A 27,477-nucleotide genomic window follows, 5' to 3' on the forward strand; every position below is an offset into this window, starting at 1 on the left:
GAAGATGACATCTGACACGTGATTGTGGACATATGTTATTAGTGTGAGTGTGTGTGTGGGTGTGTGTGTGTTTGCTGAGCGTGTTATGACTCAAAGACCCTTTATTCACCCCCATGTAGCCACAGCGGGCCAGCTTTCACACCCTCCTCAAACTAAATTAAACCCCACTGTTTCCACCTTGATCTAAACTAGACACACACACACAGTCATGCATCTGTCCTGAGCTTGATTTGTACACACTCTCTTTCTCTGGTGGACTTTTAAGCGCCGTGACAACAGCCAACCACAACGCAGCTACTCCGAACCCTCGAGCCAATCACTAGTCTCCCTTCGTTTTTTGCCGCCCAATGAGAGCACTCCCTCCATGGATGGTTTTATACCAACGGCTTTCATCATTGTTCCAGATGAGATTGTAGCTCTGCTGCTGCTCGGCTCTCCTCTTCGCACCAAAGAGCATCTGCTGCCTGAGAGGAAACTGAGAGCTTTTCATTAGCGCCACAGCTGCAGACACGGCAGACTCCCTGATGAATTCATACTGTACGTTTCACAAAAAATATTAACTGTCGCTCCTTCTTCATCATCTCTGCAAGCTGTTTATCACTCATCCTTGCTACGTTACACTGGTTTCCATCATTTACAGTGTTCATCATGCTTTACAATGTTACAATACATGAAAGTGTCCACTGCTCATTAGGAGAGCAGCACACCATTATATTTGTTAAGGATTCATCTATCAACTCGACATAATCAGTATCTTAAAGACAAAGACAACTAGCAAGCACTGACATTTTAGAAGCTGAAACCTGTGAATATTTTGGCAGTTTTTCAAAACAAAAAGGATTCACTGTGGAGCGAATAAAAAACATTTTCAATTTTTAATTGTCCAGAAAAAAGAGACAAAAATAACCCACATTTAAAGCTGCTGTCTTATATCTTTCTATCTGCTGATGCCATCATTTACTAATGGAGAAAGAGAAAAAAAAACAACCCAGACACAACTGGAGATTTCTTTAGGACAATGTGGAGGCGGATCTAAAAGCAGCACCTGAAGACAGTGAAAACATTTTTCATCACAATAACAGACATTTAGGTGAAAATCCATCTTACCTGATGCACCTCTGTGAAGCTCATCAGCAGTGTCGGGTTATTGTTACCAACTAGCTGCTTATTTGAAAACGAGCGAGCGAGTCTGGCTCCTAGCAACTGCTGCCTGACGGGGAAGGTTGAAGAGGTTACGCTGTCACAAGGACCACAAGCCTGAATGAATGAACAACGTGCAGCAGAGAGGGGAGGAGGAGAAAGTAGAAGAAGAAGAAGGACCGAGCTTTGACCGCCTGCACATCCAAACACTAACTAATTGCTTTATTAACATATAAATAAAAAAAGATGAAAATAAGACAAAGGAAAGGGGAAACACGGGCGGCCATGAAAACACAGCGGCTGCAGGCTTTTGTTGTTGCGGCCAGTGTTTAGAAGCCCAAACAAGACAGACACGAGCTAATGAAGAGCCTAATAGAGAGGACTAAGCTGCTTCATTGGTATGCCTTTATCAGTTATAGGTGGTCATCAAAGAATCAGTTGATTTTTTCCAAATGTTACAAAAAGGTACAAAATTCTCATCAAAATCTTCATCAAAGTCTTCAAAATAACCGTTCAGCTCTAGTTTCAACAACATTGACAAGTACATCTATCAGAAAAAATGATACTTGGATACTGTTAGTACAAATTACTATCAAATTAGATACTTTTTTGCAACAGTATTGATACCAACACTTCTGTGTTCACCTCCTCCAGCTTAAACGGAACTTCAGATAGCCCCTCCCCTCAATAGCAGCTGAACACACATCAATAGTAGAGCAACTAACATGACACTGATTTTTACATCTTTAAGAATTTCAAGAGGTCAGTAAAGCTCTCATGTCAGCAACATTGAAGTATTAAATCTCTATCATAAATATTACCTGCTCAGCATACACATTTAACCGTTAACCTTTTAAGTGTTAACAATTATCTGTTCAGTTACCATTAAGATGATCATTTTAGTCTCGTAAATGTCACAAAAATGGACAACATTCTCTTCAAAATTGTTCAAAGTCTTCAAAATAACCCATTCTGTTTGACCAAAGCCCCCAAATTCTCCCAAAGTCCTTTTACAAAGGATTTCCAGAGGTCAGTAAAGCTCTAGTTTCAACAACATTGAAGTACTAAATAGTTATCATAACTGTAAACCTGAGAGAGGACTAACAGAATAGGTGTTGTTGTGGTAGATTATGTAGCAGAAGAAGATGCACTGACTAGTTTTTGGACATCAAGTAGAATTTATGCTTCTGTGGTAAATCTCCACCGCAGGTGCGTCATAACCACCAACACTTTTAAAACTTTACACCATGACCGGACATGCACCTCCGCAGACATGGTGGGTACATTTCTAGGAAAGCTTTGACCAAATTCTTCTAATGCTGTTTGTGTGTAAAATAAAAAAGCTAAATCACATGTACATGGGACCTGTGAGACAATGTCACTTCCTGCACATGCAACACATGATTTGGTAACTTTGGGCTATTTACAGCAAACTCCAGTACAGGACTGTGATGGCCAAACCCGTGGCCACACTCTAAAGTCGGTAACTTTTGTATTTTCATTCTTCATTTTGAACATAGTAATACATTTTAGTTTCCAATAACTTTATTGATTGGTTTGGATACATTTGTTCTATTTGTAAGCGCGCACATTTAGTTTACTTATGTATTCATACTACTTCATTTCTTTGCTTTCTGACTAACCTTTGTCTTTTTATTTTCTTACCTGCCATCATCACTGGGAGTTGCTGGACAAAAGATGGTAGCCAGGGTTTGAAACCATTAAATACAAGGAAAGATAATTGGACCACACCACCACTTCCTGCTGAAGGGGGGGAATGTGTGTTTTCTTTACTTTAAAAACAAAGTATTTGTATTTAATTAAATATTTGAGTTTAGGGTTTAATGGGGTTTTTGATTTTCTTCTTTAGTGTTTAGTTTATTAACAAACTAGATTGTACTGCATCGTTTGTGATTTATAATGGTGTTTTGTTTGTTACCCCTCATGTGTCACAATGGTCTGATCAGCCATTATATATACCCTTGTATGTCATTTCATGTTTAGGTCAATTATGTACGTTTGGGCAGTCATTTGGTTTGTTAAGTTTGCAGTCGTTGCCTGAGTTCAGTTTTGTTTCTTTGACCTCTTTTATGAGCTCAACATTTATTTGTCTTGTAAATATAATTTTTGGGGGTTAAATAAATGGAAATTATATTTTTCTAATAATTCCTGGGCTCCTCCTGTTTTTCAACTCGGTCCATCACATGTGGTGTCAGAAGTGGGATCCTTCAGTCGAGGAGACAGGATTTTTTTTTGCATTTTTCTGCCCTTTTTCCTCCCCTGACAAACTTTTTGAGCCATGCAGAATGCTGTGCGCCCAAAGAGAGGAAATAAAATGGAGGCCAGAGAGGCCTTGCAGCAGCCAGAGAGGGAGAAGGAGATGGAAGAAGGAATTTCAGTTGTGGCTGGAGACACTGAAGGAGAGGATACCAGGGAGCCAACTCTCCTTGATATTGCTGGGATTCTTCAGGCTTTCATGGGACAACAGGAAGTTCGAGATAAAAAGCAGAGAGAGGATGCTATATTGCAAGAACAGCGTTTTAAGAGTTTGCAACACCAGTTTCGGCTTTTGCAAATGGAAGTGCAGGCCAGAACCACCCCACTTCCAGAGCCTACATCAACTGATCCAGAGTCTGTTGAAACTCCAGCTGATTATCAGACACAAGCAACATCTCAGCATGAGGGTTCTGGCTCAGCCTCCATATTAACAGGTCAGTCTGTGCATATTCATCATCCTAAACTGGAGAAACTAGCTGTTGAAGATGATGTTGAACATTTTCTGACCACTTTTGAGAGAATTGCAGCTGCTTGTCGTTGGCCAGAGTCAGACTGGATTTTTCACCTCATTCCTCTTCTCACTGGTAAGGCTCGAAGTGCCTATGTTAATATGGATGTGGACGATTCACTGCAATTAGAGAAGGTAAAAGCTGCCATTTTGCAAAAATACGATATAAACCCAGAAACATACAGGCAAAGATTTCGCTGTCTTGAAGTTTTTGATGAGAGTCCCAAAGAACTGTATGCGAGACTGAAAGAACTTTATGAAAAATGGATTCAGCCGAAAAACAGAACTGTAAAAGAAGTTGGTGAAATTATCATCTTGGAGCAGTTTTTAAGAATGCTGTGTCCTGAGCTTCAGGTCTGGATTAAGGAGCATAATCCAAAGTCTGCTGCAGAGGCCGCCACCCTGGCTGATGTGTTTGTAGCTGCCCGAAGTAAGAGTCAGCCATGGAGCAACAGTGCATGGAAGGCTGCCAGAGATTCACGTCGGTCGCAACCCCCTCAGCATCCTCAGAGGTCAGCGACGGGTGTGGGTAAGCCCTTTACAAGGGAAACGCAGCCTTTGAATACCTCGAAGCCAGGTAAAAGGCCACCAGTGTGCTACCTTTGTGGACAGGAAGGTCACACTAAGCCCATGTGTCCTAATAATCAAAGCAAATTATCTCAGATGTGTTTTGTGCCTCACCGGAATGTGGATATTAAATCTGAGAGAAAGCAGTCAAATAAAATCACCACAGTTAAGATTAATGGACAAGAAATTAATGCTTTAATAGACACTGGCAGCACACAGACTCTGGTACACAGGAAATATGTGTCAAAAGACTACACATGCCCCTCTGAAACCATATCAGTTTGCTGTATACATGGTGATGAAAGACCATACCCTACTGCTGATCTGTTTATTGAAGTGCAGGGGACACCCTATCTGTTAAAGGTTGGTGTAGCTGATAATCTGCCCTATCCTGTAGTTCTTGGGGAGGATCTGCCAGTCATCTATGATTTGTTGAGAGAAGTGCAAGAGTGCAATGTTGCTATAACAAGGGCTCAAACTAAAAATCAGGATGAGCATCATGCAACCCTCAGTGCTTTACCCTTCTTTGAGGCTGAACTAGAGACAGATCCCGGGAAGTCTCGGAAGCCACGCAGTCAAAGAAGACGTGAAAAATTTCAACACACTGTTGGAAAGACATCAGTTCAGGCTGCTCCAGATATGCCTTTAGGTTTTTCAGTACCTACGAACATCAGACAAATGCAGCAGGCTGATCCAACTTTGTCTGCCATGTTGCTGAGGGCTAAGGAAAAGGACTCTGTTGAATCTGACACAAATAAAGAGCTGTACATTCTGCAAGATGGCATTTTATACCACCAGCACGGCCAGGTTAAACAGTTAGTGGTCCCTAAAGTAGCCCGTGAAACAGTGCTTACTTTGGGGCACTCCATTCCCTGGGCTGGCCACCTGGGGAAGCATAAGACCATCGCTCGCATCAAGCGATACTTTTTCTGGCCTGGTTTACGCTCAGATGTTGCTATGTTTTGCAGGAGTTGTCCTCAATGTCAGAAGACTTCAATTAGAGTCCCCACCAAAGCACCACTCCAACCTCTCCCAATCATTGGTATACCATTTCAGCGTCTTGGCATGGACGTAGTTGGTCCTGTAGAAAAAAGTAAATCTGGAAATCGCTTTATGCTAGTCATTACAGACTATGCTACGAGGTATCCTGAAGTCTTTCCATTAAAAACTGTTAAAGCAAAAACTGTAGCTTCCTCATTGATTCAACTGTTCTCAAGGGTTGGATTCCCACAGGAGATTTTAACTGACCAGGGCACTAATTTTATGTCCACACTGTTGAAAGAGGTCTATAAGCTGTTAGGTATCAGGAGTATGCGGACAACCCCTTATCACCCACAGACAGATGGACTGACGGAGCGCTTCAACCAAACTCTCAAACAAATGCTCCGAAGGTTTGTCAATGATACAGGGTCTGATTGGGACCAGTGGCTGCCATACCTCCTTTTTGCCTACAGGGAAGTTCCTCAAGCCTCCACTGGCTTCTCCCCGTTTGAGCTTCTTTATGGCCATGAGGTGAGAGGCCCATTGACCCTGCTAAAGGACTCATGGGAGGGAGAGCAAGGTAAAGAGGAATCGGTCAATGTTATTTCATATGTCATTCATATGAGAGAAAAGCTTCAGCAGATGAGTGAACTGGCTCAGAGTCATATGGAAGCTGCTCAGAGGCAACAAAAGACTTTGTTTGATAAAAAAGCTCGCCACAGGAGTTTTGTCCCTGGCCAGAAGGTTTTGGTAATGTTGCCAACTTCTGACAGCAAGTTGCTGGCAAAGTGGCAGGGACCCTTTGAAGTACAGAAGAAACTTGGACCTACTACCTACAAAGTTTCTACACCAGGTCTTCAGCGAGGGAATAGAGTGCTCCATGTTAACCTTCTTAAGGAATGGATTCCACGCACTGAGAATAAAACAGAGGGTTTGCTTATTCACAGCGTGGATGAGGAGGAAGAAGTTAATGACTACTTGCCTTCAGTAACAGTCTCTGTCCTGGACCTGAGCCATCTCACCAGTGAGCAACAGTCTCAGGTAACACCTCTGATTAATTCAGACATATTTCAAAAGTACCCAGGTCGCACGAGTCTGGTGGAGCATGACATTGTTTTAAAACCTGATGCAGCTGTGAAGCGTATGAGTTACAGGATACCGGAACGCTTCCTGGTGGAGTTAAAGGAGGAGGTGGACCTCATGCTGTCTCTGGGAATCATCCAACCTTCAACAAGTGAGTGGTGCAACCCTGTTGTGTTGGCTCCGAAAAAGGATAGCTCGATACGTTTTTGCATCGACTTCAGGTATCTCAATTCCATATCAAAATTTGACTCTTACCCGATGCCACGCATTGACGATCTCATTGAGCGTTTGGGGAAGGCAAAATATCTAACGACCATTGATTTCTCCAAGGGATACTGGCAAGTACCTCTCACTAAACGGTCTCAAGAGTTGACAGCATTCCGTACTCCGTGGGGATTGTTCGAGTTCACAGTCTTACCATTTGGTCTGCATGGGGCCCCAGCAACATTTCAAAGGCTAATGGATAAGGTACTCTGTGGGCTCTCAGCATTCACTTGTGCGTACCTTGATGATGTTGTTGTTTTCAGTGGAACTTGGGAAGAGCATGTGGATCACCTAAGGATCGTGCTGGATCGGCTGTGTTCCGCAGGCCTTACCATCAATCCAGCAAAGTGTGCTCTTGCTAGGACTGAAGTCCAGTACCTCGGGTTTACTGTTGGAGGTGGGACAATTAAACCACAGGTTGACAAAATTAATGCAATTGCATCATGTCCTCTTCCACAAACCAGGAAACAGCTGCGATCCTTCCTCGGCATGGCTGCGTTCTACAACAGATTCATTCCCAACTTCTCAGCTAGAGCAGCCCCACTGACGGACAGGATTGGCTCAAGATGTCCCAATAAGATTCGGTGGACAGCTGAAGCTGTTGCAGCTTTCAAAGACCTTCGCCAGTCCCTGAGTAAGGACCCCGTTCTGCACTCACCAGATTTCACAAAAGACTTTACATTGCAGACTGATGCTTCTGAAAGGGGTTTGGGAGCAGTGCTTCTGCAGGGACCACCAGAGGATCGACATCCTGTCGCCTACATCAGCCGTAAGCTGCTACCAAGGGAGAGCCGCTACGCAACGGTTGAGAAGGAAACCTTGGCCATTAAATGGGCACTTGACTCTTTCAAGTATTATTTGCTGGGAAGAGAATTCATCCTTCAAACTGACCACAAAGCCCTGCAGTGGCTGGAGAGAATGAAAGACACTAATGGGAGAATCACCAGGTGGTATCTGGCTATGCAGCCATACCGGTTTAAGATTCACTATATCCCTGGTAAAGACAACACCATTGCTGATTACCTCTCTCGCTGCCTGATGGAAGATCCAGAAGTGGGGGGGTGTGTGATGGCCAAACCCGTGGCCACACTCTAAAGTCGGTAACTTTTGTATTTTCATTCTTCATTTTGAACATAGTAATACATTTTAGTTTCCAATAACTTTATTGATTGGTTTGGATACATTTGTTCTATTTGTAAGCGCGCACATTTAGTTTACTTATGTATTCATACTACTTCATTTCTTTGCTTTCTGACTAACCTTTGTCTTTTTATTTTCTTACCTGCCATCATCACTGGGAGTTGCTGGACAAAAGATGGTAGCCAGGGTTTGAAACCATTAAATACAAGGAAAGATAATTGGACCACACCACCACTTCCTGCTGAAGGGGGGGAATGTGTGTTTTCTTTACTTTAAAAACAAAGTATTTGTATTTAATTAAATATTTGAGTTTAGGGTTTAATGGGGTTTTTGATTTTCTTCTTTAGTGTTTAGTTTATTAACAAACTAGATTGTACTGCATCGTTTGTGATTTATAATGGTGTTTTGTTTGTTACCCCTCATGTGTCACAATGGTCTGATCAGCCATTATATATACCCTTGTATGTCATTTCATGTTTAGGTCAATTATGTACGTTTGGGCAGTCATTTGGTTTGTTAAGGTTGCAGTCTTTGCCTGAGTTCAGTTTTGTTTCTTTGACCTCTTTTATGAGCTCAACATTTATTAGTCTTGTAAATATAATTTTTGGGGGTTAAATAAATGGAAATTATATTTTTCTAATAATTCCTGGGCTCCTCCTGTTTTTCAACTCGGTCCATCACAAGGACGATGACTGAACACTGAGACAGAGACGCCGTACAAACTGCATCTATAGATCCCGTGACTAAGGCCACCGAACCATCGGATCCTACCTGCTATATTCGTATTGTGCCGTCCCAGTTTAGAGTCGTGCACCAAAGTAGGACAGGCTGCAGGACAGAGCAACTTTCAGACAACCTTGGCAGAATGACTACGCTTTTATAGCCACACAAAGGAAAGTGAGACGCAAGAAAAGAGGCATGGAAGAAAATGTGACCAAGAAGAAAATGAGGGCAAAAAGAAAGACTGTTAGGACAGGAATAGTTTACATTTTTTTACACTGATCTCAGCAAGACACCTTTGACTGTTTTTCCTTTCAGAAACACAGAAAACCTGAATTTCTGACTAAGACTAAAAATCATGTCAGGGGTGTTAAACTCATTTCAGTTCATGGGCCTCACAGAGCCTGATTTAATTTTAAATGGGCCAATTCTGTGAAAGCATTGCACAATAACTTGCATTTTTAAAAGAACATTTTTCTCTAGTAGGAATGTGATCAGGACCAGTACTTACAGTACCTTTTGAACTGCTCAAAACACAAATCTACTTGTTTTTATTGTAGGGGTTTTTCTTAGTGTTCTCAGAAAAAATGACACTCAGATACTAACTGATCTTGAAATTTACTATCAGATTAGATACTAATTTGCAGGTATCGATACAAACAACTCTGTGATAACCGCCTCCATCTGAGCAGTCATCTGAAAGTCACATGGCCCCTCCCTTCACTAGCAGCTGAACACATCAACAGTAGTCAACAGTTAACTTGACACTGATACCCTGGTCTTTATGAAGAATTTCAAGATGTCACTAAATCTTTCCATTGTTTTAACAACATAGAAGTATTAAGCAGGCATCATAAATATGAATATATATTATGTGTATGTATATTAATATATTAATGTTAACTTGTCATTAAGGTAGCAGCCAGCAGCTATGGCTAATTATAGAATAATAACATTATTTGTGGGTTTAGACAACAATTGTTATGTTAATAGAAAATATTAATTAAAACAATAACACAATTATTTGTGTCTAAAGAGTACTATGTTTCTCTAAATCTCCCAGACTGAAGCTAAGGAAGGTCTACCAACAACTACACAGACACAGTGCCAGCCTGCCTTAACAGGTATTTGATCAGCAACAAAAATACAGTCACAAGTAGGGCTGCACGATTTATCGTTAGAAAATCGCGATCTCGATTCATACTTATGTGCGATCTCATTTCCAAATGACAACGATTTAAAAAAAATAAATAAAAAAAAGACGATGACGATTGTACCGCATTTTGATCCGGGACGTAATCTGCATGAAAACAAGCGCTCACTCTTCCTGCTCAACAAATGACAAGGGCGGAGTCTTATACCACGTGATACAGAAGCTGTGCTGTGTGATGCTAAAATTAGCAGGGAAAAAAAACAACGGAGAGCACGTCAGGGATGACGAGAAAGTGACAGGAGGAAGAAAATCCGTCCCGGTTAACCACCCAAACATCAATAACGGGAACCTTATACAGCGCTTCCCTATACACGTCGAACTCCCGCAGGCACAAAGAAATTACGGAGGCTATCACTTATCACCTGACCAAAGATATGGCTCCCATCAACACTGTGCAAAACGAGGGATTTAGGAAAATGATCAACACCCTAGACAAACGCTACACAGTGCCGTCCCGCAACTATTTGCACTACCTGCTCTATACACGCAGCGTCGAGCAACGGTGGAGACGGAATTTCAAGCAGTACAACATTTTGCGGCAACAACAAAACGTGAGACATTTGTTGTTTTTATGTTTATTTATTGTTTCTATGTTCAGTCTCAACTGTTACGAAGTTGATGTGCAGTTAATAAGTGCAATAAATATTTATACTGGAAAAGAAAATCGTGAGAGAATCGTGATCTCAATTCTAAGCCAAAAAATCGTGATTCTCATTTTATGCAAAATCGTGCAGCCCTAGTCACAAGGCTGTGGCTAAATTTACATAAACCAGTACTGCTGTAATTTTCTTTTTTAAAAATGATTTCTCTTAATTTTGGCTTTTTTAACTCTGTGGTATTGAAAATAGCATTGAGTACTGAGTATTTCCCTGGGTGCAGGTTTTGATTTTGACATTATAGTGCTGTGACAAGCATGCTCTGTAAACCATCTTCTTAAAATGTTTACCTGGGGCATAATCAAGATTTTAAGAAGCAAAAACCATAATTCCAAGAGAAATACACCCGTTGCTCCACTCCCTGAAAAATATGACAGCATTAAGCGTTCTTTATTTTTTCCTCATTTAATGAATAGCTCATGTATAAAACAGATGAGGGACAGCCTGAGATGTCTTGAGATAAATAAGTGTGATTTCTTATCTTAGTTTTTTCACAGTCATTCAGTCTACATGTAGCTGCAGTTTTTTGGAATCGGTAGGAAATTTATGCAATGTTTGGTGACCAGAAGAAGCGTTGAGTGTTGAGAGAGCGGCAATCCAGCAGCAAGGATCCCGACTTCATCAAACTGAAAGCGCCACACCCAACTCTGGTCACAGACTGCTTTGTTCTGGCTCTGGCCACTACTGTCTCTTTCTCTCTCTCACACACTGCCAACAGCATACTGCAACAAAGCAGTGGCAGACAGCAGGTCACATGGTTGTCCTGCCTGCTTCTCGTACTGTGCATGTATTCAAATTCCTCTCGCATGTATATCGGCTGCCAGCTCCCTTCAGCAGGGCGTCATTTGGCTACGACTCCCGACCCGCAGCCGAGGCCGCAGTGACTGAAGCCAGACTCTGCAGCCTGCAAACTAACTGACAGAACGATTATGAAACAAGCACTTATTATAGATGGTAGTTCAGCATTTAGGGAAGTGACACAAGCGTGGAATAACGCAGCCCCCCTTCAGTCTGTAGGCACCATGTCAAAAACATTTAAAAAGCGAACCACTGACACACAAGTGAGATGTGACATTATCGACTGCCTCGGAACCCCAAAATGACACGGTGCTAATTGCAGAGGGGGGCAAGAGTTTTTCTTACTACTGATTTAACCTCACAGGCATTTTCACAGGCAGAGTCTGGCAGACTTTAGGGGAGAGTGGCTGGCTGAGCTAGATCTGTCAATCTGGGCAGCGACTCCATCAATCTGGTGTTAACACAGTGAGACAAACAGTGCAAGCATCAGCATCATGAGCAGAGCTAAAACACACGGCAGGGCCTAATACTGGCCACCTGAACTCACTCGAGGGCTTTAAGTGCATGTTCAACCATTTTCAGTTGCTGCTTATAACTTCATATGAGCATAATAATAATAATAATAATAATAACTGAAGGAATTTGAGATTTTTCAGCATTTCTGGATAACTTCCTCTGAGGTGCGTCCATTGTTTCCAAGAGCTGAGGTTTGGATTCTGGCTCCCCTCAGCTGCTTAACACATAAACTCAATAAAACAAACAAACAAAAAAAGATCAATGTGATATTTTATGGATGACTCCAAGGAAATGGCCTTTAGTCGCCCTACTAATCTACTCAAAAGCCATTTGAGCTCTAACACAGTGAACTTGCAATCTTAAGAAATGAATGGAACTAATGACTGACAGACCACTGTTCACTTAAATGTATGGTCTGGGGTCATGTGGATCATGTGAGCACTAAGCCACACAGAAGTGGACAAGGAAAGGGAGACAAACTGGAAATGTTCACAGGGAAATTCCACTTTCATACAATTTGGGTTTTATATCAGTTGTGATAACTCTGCTCGCTCCCAGTTGATAATCATGAAAGAGGGTAAATGGCACCAATATTAACACAGTCCTATAGGATTTGTTTATAGGTTTTATGTACCCAAACTGTCAATTGTGATGGATCTTTTCAGAGAACATGTTTCCATTTCATCTTTAAATGGCTCAACGCGCCTTTACAAAGTATGCAAACAGTTTTAGAGATAATTACAGCATTTGAGTGTACTCACTACAGGCATAATTTCCAAATAAAGTGGTTAAGATAATCTGTGAACCAGACTCATTTGACTACTTGCGTATTTCGCCCTGCTAAGCAAAAGCCATAAAGTACAGTAGAAAATGCTACTTTAAAGATACCACAATTATTTTCTTAACTGTATGTGACGTAAAAGACGTCCTTTACTTTTACATTTTAATGCTCGTTAGCGTTTTGGTTTTCTGGCATACAAATTCAGTGTTTTGATTGTTCTATTCACAGAAATAACAGCCAGCTGAAACTGTTGCACTTGGTAAATGATTTTAGGAGAATTAAGAGAGAGAAAATGATACATGTATGCATATATACTTGAATATGCAGCAGTCTTTAATATAGGACTTTAGCACAAACTCAGACAGCAGTATCTTATCTCCTGTCCCAAATTGTTCTTTGTAGTGGTTCAGTCCACAGGGAGTAAACTAAAACTCATGATATAATTCATTGGAGGCTGCCAGCTGCATTATTAGGACAGGTCTTTACTGGAGCCAGGGACAAAGCAGTTTAGCTAAGCGTAACGTGTAGCTGGCGAGGATCAACTTGAGTTCTTGTGGTAAGTGACACTGTTTCCAGGTTCTTGGGCCAAGTCACATTCTCTGTGGTTAGTTTTTGCAGAACTGCCAAAAACCTGAAGTTCCTCCAATGGCTACTTGAAGCTGTTTCCAAAACTGAATAAATCCCATTGACTCCCAGGCTAAAATGCCAAACTTTAGAGGTGAAATAAACACTTTTACAGCCTGGTATAAAAATGGTTTTGGTCTGTTTAGCCAATTTCACTCACTGTGAATGTTGGGTAAAGCTTAAAATTGTAAATTATTATGGGCAGTCCACTGTTGGTGATCGATGGGTGACAGTAGATAAAAACACTGAGCTGCTTGGTTTCTCTGATACGCAGGTTTTGTTTTAAACCTGTTTCTACACAAGCCTTATTTAGCATCCTATTAATCAGCCTTAGCTGTCCCCAGGTCTACCCTCTCATGCAGTAGTTGACAACACGCTGACCACACACAGCTTTTAAAGTCAGAGTTCCACCGAAAATTCCTCGTTATATACCATAAATATACTGCCTTCAGAAACTAGTAGAGACATATAAGGGTAAGAGACAGGGTCTTAATCTGCAGAGGGAGTCTCACTGCTGGCTGATTTAAAAGGAATCCTTCAACATGTATCAACGCCTAAACTCGCTCGCTTAATGATCCTCGTTCCCTGTCAAAGTCTCTCTTGCTGCCTCTCCATCTGTAACCAGCTAGGCAGGATGGAGGGGAGAGGTGCCGCTGGCTGCTCTTTGCCCCCGGGCAGTGCCAGGGGACTGATCCATGCCCTCACCGGCTGCTACCTACTGTAAGAACCACAATCAAGTGTGCCTATTCTCTATGTCAAAATAAGCCCACCAATAAAACCAAGACGTGTTTATTTCCACAAGGCGAATACTCGTTAAATGGTGCCTAAAGCAGTGACAGCCATAGCATGAGGTTAATGAATAATACAAAGGAGATGTGAGAAGCGATAATGGATGCAGAAATCCACGGAGAGCCGGGCTTTGAGCAGCTGTAGGAATAACAAACAGCGGAGCCCCCACCAAGAAACAAGCCATGTTGGAATCAAAAGGACTTCTGCTATCATGCTAACAATCTGCACCACTGACACTTTTTATACTGCAGTAAATCCTTTCAAGAAGCTTCTGGAGAAAACAAAAGTGAAAGGTATTTTAATCTCATCAGACAGCTGCACAAAAGAGAGGTAGGAATTCTCACCGGCTGTCTCTTTGGTTTGGACGCAGCTCCTTTGAATGTTTTTCTCTAAATAACACCTAACAAGTAAAATGCGCTCGTGAATTAACCCCACCTGCAGATGACGGACGTAATAAAGGGATAAACGTGTCTGTGTGGGGATTATTTGTTGGATTCAGGAGTTTGTGAGAAGGACTTCAATCAATGAAATGAAGCACTTAAAGACTCTGTATCTGACAGCATCCACGCTCTTAACAAGCCAGCTTCTGTCTTCACGGTGCACATGTGTGACAGAGGTCAGCAGGTCACAAGGCGGCCTCAACTAACAGCAGAAGTGTGACAGCAATCGTGTTTGACTGAGTGATCCAGCCGGCTGGAGAAAATGTGCGACTGTTTATTTTAATGCACCCGTGTGCTGGTGTATGTAAAAATGAGTTTGTTAGGAGCAAATTGAAGGACACAGCAACATCAGATGCACGAGACTACAAGCTAAACCACCACTGATAACAGGATTTACACAATCAATACTCTGCCAGTGCTACATTGTATCTTCCTTCAAATCATTTTGGGAATAAGACAGATTAGCGAAGGCATTAAAGAAAGCCAAGACAGTCTTCTTTATATAACATTTTAAAATGTCTTTAATCTCGTGGCATGAGTATGTCGAATCTAAAATGAAAACGTCAGCGTCTTCCAGCATACACTCCTTCATCAGGCAGTGAAACAGATTTCGTAAAAGCACCGGGTCTATTCTAGTGGTGTTCCACCAACACATTGTGGCAACAGTGGATGCACCACCAAGAGGAGGTCTCTTCTAAACATGGATCGAGTGTAGGAGTTTAAGAGGGGGTTAACACAACAACTAAAGCTTTTATTCTAGAAAATAGATAAGAAATGAAGCTTTATAAACTCCTTTTAAGAAGACCAACAAATATGTTGGTCTCTACTACATTTGTGCAGTGTTGGCAAGGATTTCCCTTGCTGCCTTAGGTTTGTTGTAGATGGCTGCGCATAACTGGAGAACCCCAAATGAGATAATGCTTCAGGTTCAGATACAGATGTGCAATCTGCTGACAATACGCAACTGCAAAAATGATGGGGAATAAACAAGCATGTTTCTGCATGTTTGCATGTGTTGGAGTCCCGACTTCAGGTCAGGAGATGAGGCTTGAGGTGAGGAGGAAGAGGATAAGATTTTATTCAGTTGGTGGTCAAGTTGTCTATTTTCTCTATGTGTTTTAATTTTTTTGTTCTCCGATGATAAAATATAGATATGATTTTTCATAACTTGAGTTTACAGGTGCACGCAAATGCCTCAGAGTTCAACATGGGAGTCTATGAAGACTGACACACTTTCGATCTAATCAGGCTAACTTTTTTAACATTTTCTGGACAACAGTTGAGGCCTCGGACAAAACCACAACATGTATTTCTTGCTTTGAACAGACAGCTTTGGTTCTTTCTGGGATAGCGCTATATCTTTTATATTATGAATTTATATCTAACAGATGAAAAAAAACACATTACTTTTTATGTTCATCAGAATCTAATAGTAAATGCAAAACGTCAAACTGTGCACAGACATGCCTCGGTGCTCCACAATGCATCGCAGTGACTGTTTTTTGAACAATGTCTGTGAAGGTTTGTTTCCTCTCACACCACAACCACCACAGTCCATGTGGGTGACACCTAAAATAAAACTGTGAGAAATCTCATACTATAGTTGAAGCAGACAATAGAGGGGTCTAAATACAACGAACACATAAATAAATATGGAATAGTTATCAATTTAAGGCCTTCATATTTTCATTTACATTTGACTGATCAGGGTTAGAAAATGTGAGGGCAAAGCATAACAAAAAAAAAAAAGGTGCATAAACGAGCCATGGCCATGGTAAATAAAATAAAACTAGTGACAACTGAAATCTGACTAGTTAACTGCAGTATCTTTTCAAAATCTTTTTGTCAGCGTGAATCCAAAGATAGATGCCTCACACACACGCATGCACACACACCATTCACACCATTGTGAATGGCTCTATAAATACACCAGCTTAGAGATGCACATAGCTGCTGACATGCTATATGTGGCCTTAACCTCATCCTGATATTGTTTTACATGAAGCCTTGAGTATTGCTGCAGCAGGTTCAAGAATGAGTCAGCACCTCATGCAAGGACAAAGAGGGTCCAGATTGTTCACACAGAAGCTATTTCTCTTCATAAATGTAGTTGTTCACGGACTTAAATCCATTTGAACTGAATTAACTCGTTGTGCTTAAGCTATCAGTCAAACTGTCTGATCAACAGTCTTTTAACGTGCTTATTTATGACAATAACAATAACCAATTTTACGCTGCAGCTGCACAGATTTGACCCGTTTCTTCTTTAAAAATTCAGACACTTGGCTTGGTAAATATTCCCTATTCATACTACCGTATAAGCCTCTCTTTTCTAACCCTTCCTTCACAACTTTCCATTTGCTTTCCTGTTTCACATCAACCAAACAAACTGCAGATGTGAGAGCAATGAACCACAAGACTATGATTTATCCATTTTGCATTAAAAAGTCAAGAAAAACCCAAATCTAGACACATTGGTCCAGAGCCTCAAAACAGCTGTAGAAAATAGATTAAAGACTTCCACTGTTTATGAATTATTGAAATGACTGGTATTGCTCTTTTAGTGCCTTGAGTGCTCTGAATGTGTTGTAGTGTTTATATTAACTTGTGAGGAAAAATAGCCTCAATGGCTGCTCTTCCGCTTTCACAAATGTCTTCATCTGCCACAGATTTAAAAACGAAACATCTCTGGGCCGCTTTGGAGCTCCTTCGGCGCACTCACGAGCCCATTCGCCAGCCAGCTGGAGCTGTCAAAGCAATGTTTTCAGTTCTGCTCTCAAGGGCCTCGCCACTTACATAATGACTTGCATGAAATGTTAACGTCAGCAAAGTTGACACTGCAAAAGAGCAGCATGTTCCTTATCCCGAACCGGCAACGGGGAGAGTGAAACCAGACAGTTGAGCTCAAGAGCACCCGGAGGTGGTGAGAAGTGTTTGTCTCTCCTTGCCTGTCAAAGACGTCCACCCAAAAGTGCTGTTATCTGTTTTCGTGAAAGTGCCATCACTGTGGCATTTCATGCAGATTGCCACAGGGAGCGGAGGAGGAGGGTAGAAGTAGTACTGGGGCTTTTGGAGCTAGTGGATGGAGACCTTGATGGCACCGGTGGTCTGACTGAGGCCAAGCAGGCATGTTTTAACCTGTCAGCTGGTTTGAAATCACCTCATTTTGACTCAGACTCTCACTCAAGCATTATTTTATTTTCATCCTCAGCCCGACTTAACATCACAAAATGGCTTGTACTTTTTGGTATTACATCACACCAATATTTCCTCTACCTGCTCTCTCATTCCAATCTGTAACAGGCTTACAGCTTAAAATCCCTCTTTGGTGTTGACAGCTCTACTTTTGTCGACAAGAGTTGTGTCAGACTTGTTGATCTGATGGATGTGTGTCAAATTAGTGCATTCTTTAGTCACTAAATTGCATTAAAAAGTTGAATTACCTACGTTTCGAAATCAAACCATTCGGAATCTACGATCAGGCCGGAATCAAAGTATGTTTAGACTGAAGGTAAAGCAGAACACTGCTCTAAGTGCACGCTGATCAACAGGACATAATACAGGATCTATACTGAGCCTCGTCCACAGCAGCTGAACATCATCCTGCCCTGCTGTAAAAGAAAAAAAAAGCAGCCATGCCCCATCAGCAGCAGCAGCGTGATGTCAGCAAGCTGAGAGGCTCGCGCTTGACGAAAAAAAATTTCACCACCGAGCGTCATGGAGCTCACAGAGCGCGTTAGCAGGGAGGTAGATGACACAAAAACAAAGCCCCGCAGCTGCAGCTCCAGCAGCCCGTCCTCTGCGACACAGAGCCCGCCCGGGTCAGCGCCTTGTCCGTTTACACCAGTGCGTCACGTTTATCTGCTGCACCCCGCCAGATGTGGAGTCTCGCGTCCACCAGCCAACATCTGTAACCGTACCCGCACATTTACTGCATTATGTAAGAAAACAGGGTGACATTCATCCGAGGCGGTGGCAACGGTGGAAGAGAGTGACGTGAGAAAGGTGTAGGGTGTGTGTAGGCATCATAAGGTGGAGGGTATTTTTGAATGACGGTGTGGGTTAAGGTGTCCTGGTGAAACATCTGAACTGGGGTGGCGGGGTGGGGGGTGGACAGGAGGCTGCAGCCGATGAGCTGACTGATCGGGGCAAACAGCAGCTCCGCAGGACGGAGGTTTGGCATTCCTCACCCCGGTGTCTGCTCTTACTGACAGCGGGAGCTGAACAACACAGAGCTGAAAGAAAGGAGAAAAGGAAGGCTTACCTCCTCCACCGTGCCTTCAGTCTGAGCACAGCCCTCCGCCACAGACTGTCCTTTTTGAAGAGGAAGAGCAGACCTCCTCACCAAAAACACCCGTGCTGATTTTTTTTTTTTTACCGCAGGGAAAAAGCCGCCGTCGTTAACAGAGCGCGTATCCGGCTGCTCAAATCTCCAAAATGTGCCGCAGATAAGATCCGGTCCCTCTGTCCGTGTCGTACTCCCGGCAGCTTCTGTTTTGGGTGCTCCCGTCACGTCTGCCCTCCTCCCACAGCAGCTCCTCCAGCTCCTCTGTGCTCTCTTCTCGCTCTCTCTCCCTTTTTTTCCTCTACGAGCCGCGGTGCTGTTACCGCGCGTGGACTCGCGCTTGCGCGTTCACGTACACCGTAGGATGGGCGCTTTATAGCAGTGATGCTGGTGGGTGGAGGTGGGAGACTGCTGTGAACCAACAGCGATTGTTTTCACGTCAAGACCCGAGCAATAAAAGTAGTTTTTGTTAGTTAGTTTTTTTCTGAGAGGAATTAACGTGTTGGCTCTGAGAGTGTCACTCAGATCATGACGTGCTGAGGGGTGTGGCCAATACTGACACACCCAATATACAATAAACTAACACACACACACACAGGAAGATGCATAAATTGGAGTAAAATATCTTTGTACTTCTGGAAGATTTACGACTGAATTTAGTGGAGGTTTTTACAGTATGGTGTTTTGCATTAAGCCAGTTATAAAATGACCAATATACAAATCAGTACTACCTGCAGAATCAAGTACTTATTTTGAAGATGAAATCCAAGCCAAGGCTTACCTTATTTATTTAATACAGATCACTGAAATGACACAGAAAGCTTAATTTTACTGTCTGTTTTCTATTATTGTTTTATAGATGCAATCATGTAATTCTTATCGACGCGTCAGATTAAAAATCTTTTGTTTTTCCAAGACTGACTGGGCCAAAAGGGCAGCAGAGAAATAACCATTAAAAATGAAGAAAGAAACAAACACAACTGACTCACAATACAAGCAAGTGAACGCAGGTCTATGTCTGGGCCTTGATGTGCTTCCAGCTTCCCAGTGTGTCCTTAGTAGAACTGACTTTACTGACATGTTTCTATTATTTTGTGCATGATTAAAATATGCCACCAAAGATCTATTAGACAACGAGGCTGAATGTGTTGTGGATATCTTACATCCTTCTATGTGGGATAAACCAAATGTTGAGTGTGGAAAAAAACACAAACAAACCCAAGGGCTGTCAGGGACTTTTTATAGTGTAGCATGAGTGTATCATTGATTTAATTACCACTTGCTGTCAGAGACATGTTACCAAGAGACCTAATTATGTGCAGACATTCTTGTGTGATGCCAGGATGGATTCACATCTCTCACGACCTGTTCTGTGACATCTCAGGCACTTCCAGTGTTGTCTTTGGGCTGTTTAGAGAGCCTCAGCGACGTCTCCGATGTCTGTCAGTCTACCACTTTGGGCCAAGACAAAACATCTCGGCATCAGTTTGATGGCTGGCCGCAAGCATTAATGATCCCCAGAGGATGAAGCCTAATGACTTTGTTGATCCCTAATACTTTTTTGAGCAGAAACCCCTGTGTGCTTTTCTTTTTGGTTAAAAGTTAAGTGTCTTAACTAGTAAATGATTTCCTTGATGATGATATTTATTGGCTGCACATATGTTGTACTCAGGGACAGTTTAAAATATGGGTGTGGACACCAAGGCATCAAACACTGATTTTGAACTACAACTCACAATGAAAGCTGAAGGCAGGGGCGCCACCAAGGGGGGGGGGGGGGGGGGGGGGGGGGCAAGGGGGCACTGCCCTCCAAATTTGCTGACATTACCGGTAAGTTACTCCATTCTGGGAAAGTGAATGTTAAGCTACTTCCACTATGAAAAAATTCCAGAGGCACCCCTGGCTGGAAGCTGTTTTTTTTGGGGGGGGGGGCAAAACTGATCATAAAATAGTGTGATGTGATATTATCAGTCATAGGAGTCGAGCATAAGGCCTGGGCCAGAATCAGCACAGCAGTGAATCCAATACATTTTGGAGTTTTAACTGTAAAAGTTTTACAACTTTTCCTACTGGTAAAGTAATAGATAAACAATGAACTGATAGAAAAGTTGCTTTTCCCCCCGCTGTTTTATTTGTGTTTTTTTTTTTACAGTGGGTCAAAAAGAGGATATTGTCTGTGAATTAATAAAAACTTTGCTTTATAATAGGACAGTCTGGGCGATGAGCTACCAGAACGTTTCACTGTAATTTAACACATTTATTTCCTTAAGCCCAATGAGCGGCTTCTTTCATTTACTACAGCAACACTTATTAAAATTGAACATCTTTCTTATATTATGCTATATTATATATTTTAATATAAAGCTCCTTGAGGTGACTTGTTGTGAGTTGATGCTATATAAATAAAACTGAAGTGAATAAAATATTAAGATGTAACAGGGAGTAAAAGTGTAATTCGATTTCTTTACACTGACAGAAAACAGATTTTCACTGCTTAAGATCAAAGTGGGCTGTATGTGGCCTACAGTGTAGAATCAGTTTGACGTCCCTAGTCTTCACTGGCAAGTTTAGTTAGCAAGATACAGCCATAAACTGCACAGACACAATACCAAGGAGCACACTGATTAAATACTAGGATTTCACTCACCTCAAACTTCCGTTGAGTTAGTATAGAGGGGAAAGTTATCTAATGGGGGGTGAGGACTGTTTTTTGTAGCAGGTTGTGCTCATGCTTTTGAATGCTCTAAAGCTGGAAATTTCAACATAGCAGTCTTGACCTCAAGTGGCCACTAGAGGAACTGCAGTTTTTGGGACTTCGTTTTTGTTGTTGTGTTTTTAGGCTGTTACTTGGTTGTACCTACATTATTTCGTATAATACTTTTCTTTTAAATGTAAAAACAAACAAAATGTGTTTACTGCTAAATGATAAAGAAAATAATTAAGTTAGTGGTTGGAATAGATGAAAGGGCAAAGAAGCGATGCAACTGTGACACCGGTAACAGCGGCATTTTTTCATTTCCTTTTTTTTAAACTTAATGTGTGAAAAATGTCACAATAATTAAGCAAAGACAGAGAAAGAAACTACAGGTTTTTATCAAAGTCACAGATCACCATGCTTTATCATAATCATCTGATCTCCTTTTCCTTCCCTGATAAACATTTTGATTTTCTAAGCCTTTGTAAATCTTTTCAAACTAATCCTCACAGCACAGAACACAGAAAAACCTGTGCTTTCCAAAACACCTGTGCACATGTGGACAGAGCCATACCTCAAAAAACACCTAAAACTCTCAACATAGTGGCATCAGATTAAGGAAATGCATGTGTCTGTTATCAGTTACATATGTTTCTGTTTATATTACCTCTCTTATATTACCTAAACCTCTGTAATGCACGCTGAAAAGCTAAACTGTATCTGGTAACCTCAGTACATGGATCCAAAGTTGCAGTGAATTTGGAGGATTTGTAATTTGTTGAAGCTTTTAATAACAACAAACTGATCAAGTATTGGTCCCTGGTCGCAGCCGTTGGAATCAAACAATAAATTATTGTCAGAGTTATAAAAAACTCGGAGTATACCGGAGCATTTCTGCTACGTCATTATAAGAATTAATCACAGGTTTTTTTCTTCTTTGAGGCGTGTGATGACAGCGGGCTGGCTGTAAGTCAATACTGGCTTCACACAACACACCTTTGTGTCATGATGGATTTGTCATTGGAAAGGTCACTGTCGTTTCATTTTCGTTTCCACCGCAGGGGTGTTCAGTGAAATGTAACTCCTTTTGAGGTACGGACACACCACACACAGTAAATCTTTGAGAAATCTTATGAGAGAAGATTTAGCAGCCGATCTCAGATAAACTGCTCCAGCGCTGCTTACTCTTGACAGATAATACCTTTGCTGGCAGGGAACTAACTCTCTTTACATTCAATATGTGTGTGTGTGTGTGTGTGTGTGTGTGTGTGTGTGTGTGTGTGTGTGTGTGTGTGTGTGTGTGTGTGTGTGTGTGTGTGTGTGTGTGTGTGAGGGAAGAAAGACAGATCACATGCACTTCTGTAGCGGGTTTGAAAACATCCCACCTGTTTTCTTCACAGGATCGGTTTCCAGCCCGGTGACATATTTACCAGCCAGACATGTTGAAAAGGAAATCCTCCCCTCGGCCCTGAAAGCTGGAATCCTACTCCGTGTCGTGGGGCCCTCTGCTCACGCATTCAGGCTAGCGTCAGCGTCCAAAATGACAGTAGCTCGACATTAAATTAGAGGATCAGGAGCTGAGCGAAGAGGCCGGGGTGATGGAGACAGTCGACTAGAAACGTTTAAATGGAGGGGAGTTTAGCCAGGAGGCCGACAGGGCTCTACTGACATGAGAAACCTGAGATAGGATGAAGAAAAAAATCAGTATCCTCGGGAACAGAGGAGACAGTAACAAAGACACCTCTTGCTATTTGACACTTGGAAATTTTTCTATTTAAAACAGGGTGAAAATTGGCCCCGTCTCACAGTGGCAACATCTGTATACCAGCATGAACACACACAAAGCAAATAACATATATATTTTAGTTCAAACTAATGTTTTTTATATAAAATTTATAAAAGACGGGAATCCACTCTGTTTGGGTTTCCATTAAAGTCCTATTTTTACAGCCAACCTGATGATTTTTTTTTATTTCTTTTGCACTTTTACATCTGACTGAAATAAGACTGAAAGTGCTGAGTTGTGGTGGCCACAAAGAATGACGTAAATGTTGTTAAATATTCTGTCTGGTGAACAATTATTTCCCATACAGTATATCTCAAATGTGTTCTGGGGAAATCTTCCAGTCTCACACCCACCTGATATGACACACTGTCTAATACCTGTCTCATTTCCCAGCCGTGCAAATAAGTCGGGCATCCCGTCTTTTCATAATCTCCTTTTAATTTTTTCTTCGTGTCACAGTTAATAATATCTCATGATGTGACTTTTATGACTCATGAAACTAAAAAAAAACACTGCCGGTCTTTACCTCATACTTTTTCTGGGAAATTCGTGGATGGAAGCATAACTGGATGAAAAACACGAGATGAATCAAGTTAATCACAAAATAATCCCTGGTTGTACTGAAGCACAACGGAGAGAGAAGGAAAGAAACTACAAGCTTTCTTTAACAACATGGTTCACCATGCTTTACCCAGATGATCCACTTTTACTTTTCTACACCGAAAACAATCATAAAAATAATCAATAGCATTAGCCTGTTAAGTTTCCACAGAAATCTTCTCAAAGTAATTCTTGCATCTTTGAAATGAAGATAAAAGTTTGACAACAGAAAATGGGTTATTAAAATAAAAATAAACAATTTTAACTTCTGTTTTCAGGGTTTTTTTTTTCAATCTTTAACTTATTAAACTAATAATATTATTTATTCATACTTAAACATTTTATTTTATATACCTGTACACGACTTCTCTAATAACTAGGGTGGTGAATATAGAAAATGTTTGCTAGCTACCTTTGCTAATATTAGCCTGCTCACTAAAATGTTTTAGCTAAGATTTAATACAGCGATATACGACAATACATTTAAGTTGCAACAGACCATATACACCAGCCACTTTGTTAGTTAAACCTTGTACTAGTACCAGGTTGGACACATTTTACCTTCAGGAGAGACATAACTCTTTTTGGCACAGATTCAGTAGGAAAGCATTCCTCTGAGATTTGAGTTCATGTTCACACAATAGCATAAAAATGCTGAAGGTTTGCTCTCTGCACTGCCGTAATGCACATATCTTATCCAAATATCCAAATTCTGGCCCTACCATCTAAATGTCGCAGCAGAAATCAAAATCGAGACTTGTCAGATCAGAAAAGGTTTTTATGGTCTTCTGTTGTTAAATTTTATGAGCCTGTGTGAATTGTAGCCTCAGTTTCTTCTTGTTTCCTGACAGGAGTGGTACTTGATGTTGTTTTCTACTGCTGTAGTGCACGCGCTTTAAGCTTATGTTAAGATCTTCAGAAGTACTGACTGATGGAGTTTTATGACAAATGTTTGGCTAGCTTTTAGCTACCTGTGTTTTTATTTAAGCTAGCTGCACTGTTCTCTGTATTGCTTTGTGCCAAATGACTTACACAAAGTTTAAATCTTTGTTACCAGTTCTTTACACTTACATTGTAACTTATTTTACTAATACTTCTAGACATATATTGATTTATGTTTATGACTTGTCTGATAAGCTTTTAATTTTGTAGTACTTTCCCAAATGGCGAATCTTTTTCTGGAATGAATGAAAAATTCCCACAATCTTAGATACACCTGTCTCACACCTGCCTCAGTCCTGACTCCTTGGGCATCCCACCATTTCAAAATCCCTTACGAATTTTGCACCGTGTGACTGTTTCCGGATTATGTCTGATGATCAGTGCTTCATGACTCATGAGATTAAGAACAAAAATAGAACAGAGCTGAAAGGTAGATTCAGAGGGCCACCATGTTTCCTGATGTCTGGGAAATGTGGGGAATAAACCACATGCAGATATTTTGGAAGATCTAGAAAATCTGTCACCAAATACACTAAGAGATGTGATGTGATAGTAGTGGAGTGGACCTAATTGCAAAATGCAGAGACAGTCGAGACAAAAACAAGTCTTTGTTGGCAAAAAGAGCTAAAATTAAAGATATAGATCAAAACAGAACATGGGAGCTGAAAACAAAAAGAGATCAAGCATAACAAAAGACCAAAGGAAAAAAATTATTTACACAAATTATGTTTTTCCTTGTTTGTCTGTTTGTGACAGCATGATTTTAATTTTACTGGATAAACTAAATAATACATAAAATTAAATATACAACAAAGACTAAAAAGATTAATTGCCACAGTTCAGGATAAAGTATTTTATTTGGATGTCCAAACTCACTGACAATGTGTCACACATAAAAAAGGTATAGAAAAAGTATAAGTATACCTGATCAATGTTTATTGACCACAGGACTGCTGAGCTGAATTGTGAACAATGATATTCTTTTAGGCCATGAAATTAACCCACAGTGTATTTATTAGCTTTTTAAGGTGACTTTGTAGGCCATAATAATGAGAAGAAATGTCATCAAAGTCAAAGAATGGGAACATAAAAATCTGTTCATATGGTTTGGGTTTTTTCTCTTGGCATGAGTTAAGGATAGATGCAGAGCTGTAAATGGACTGGTTCTTATATGGTACTTTTCTAGTCGAGCACTCAAAGCACTTTATATAACATGCCTCATTTGCCCATTCATACAAGCTCTTTTCTATGTTTTTTCTACCTAAGCGCTTTGTATCTAATATTAACACTCTGATAGATGAATTGGAGAACAACTTGGGGTTCAGTATCTTACCCAAGGATACACACAGGCTGGAACCGAACCACCAACCCTCCGACTGGTAAAGGCTCATTTAAACAGACTTTTAAACTGAGGAAACTAACACAGATACACTGTAGACTTCAGTTATATCGTATTTCTTTCAGTCCTTTAACTAATACTGTTTATTATGTTTTTGTCTACATTTTGTAGTAGTTTCACAAGGACAGCAAATTTTAAAAGTGTGTATCTGAGCAACATTGTAGTGTATATCACAGCACAGCAGGTGTTGATGCTTTAAAAGATGATGACCTGGAATTGGCTGCAGTTCTATACGTTTGCTAGCTGAATCCGTGTTGCCAACTCCTCAGTAAGGCAAATCGCTATTGGCTGTCCTAAAAGTCGGTAGAAGTCGCCAAATGACGTCATCGCCTAATTGCAATAATTGGTCATGCTAATGTAATTGTAACCTACATTGCTGGAGAGAGAAATAACATCATGGAAGAGACACAGAGTGAGTAAAAAACGTTCTAAATGCAGTTAGAATTTATTTAGAACTACAAATTAAATTTATTTTAGCAATTATTGTTTTTTAATGTCACAATTCCAACCCTGCTCCTCTACCCGGGCCTGGACCGGCAGAAGGGACCTGAAATTGGCACTCTGGTGGAGTTACTGTGTGTGTGTGTGTGTTTATAAGTAGTTTTAAACCTTGTGATCCACAAAACAGCATAACAGTAAAAGAATAATTGAGTGCGTTACAATATACAAGAATGGACATAAGGGGCTTCTTTCAAAGAAGATGTTAGATGGTAGGTGTTATTTTATATATTATGCTTTGTATGTTGTTCAATATATTTCTATGCAAAACAAGAGGAATTTCAATACACAGCAGTATATTCACAGTTTAAACCAGATATTTACATACACTTTATGGAAAACACAAGAACATTTTTTTACTGTACAACATCAATTTAGAGTAAACTTGTTTTGTTTTGGATAAGTAAATATTGAAATATCTTTTGAATTAGTCAAATGTCAGAATAAAGAGAGACAGAGCTGTCTATTTTTTATCACTTTCATAAAATTTAGGAGTACATATACACTAAGTTTATTGTTAATTAATAAGAAAACTCCAGACGATTCTATTCTGAGCTGAAGAAGCTTCTGATAGGTTAGTAGAGTCCATGTGAGTAAATTGGTGGCACAGCTGTGGATGCATATAAGGCAAAACACAGAGCCTGTTTCTGTGACATGGGAACATCAAGAGATGTCAACCAAAACACCAGGAAAAGAAATGTGGAGCTCCATAAGTGTGGCTCAAGTTTGAATACAATTTGGTGCCATTTGCAATTAAGAAACACAGACAATTTCT

At 40.8% G+C, this 27,477-nt stretch overlaps 1 protein-coding gene across 12 annotated transcripts in view; it reads right to left on the reverse strand.

The window, feature by feature from the left end:
* The window catches only part of LOC113026413 (unconventional myosin-IXa-like), a 161,463-nt gene extending 142,215 nt beyond the window's left edge, over positions 1-19,248 (reverse strand). For 9 of the 12 annotated variants that reach the window (XM_026175186.1, XM_026175185.1, XM_026175183.1 and 6 more), the window contains exon 1: positions 18,762-19,248. The gene's annotated coding sequence lies outside the window, so the exon portion shown is untranslated. The remainder of the gene's footprint in view (positions 1-18,761) is intronic. The other 3 variants (XM_026175189.1, XM_026175187.1, XM_026175188.1) reach the window with 2 other exon arrangements.
* Between the last annotated feature and the right edge of the window lie 8,229 nt (positions 19,249-27,477).

The sequence above is a fragment of the Astatotilapia calliptera genome, chromosome 7 (genome assembly GCF_900246225.1).
Source record: "Astatotilapia calliptera chromosome 7, fAstCal1.2, whole genome shotgun sequence".
Taxonomy (NCBI): Eukaryota; Metazoa; Chordata; class Actinopteri; order Cichliformes; family Cichlidae; genus Astatotilapia; species Astatotilapia calliptera.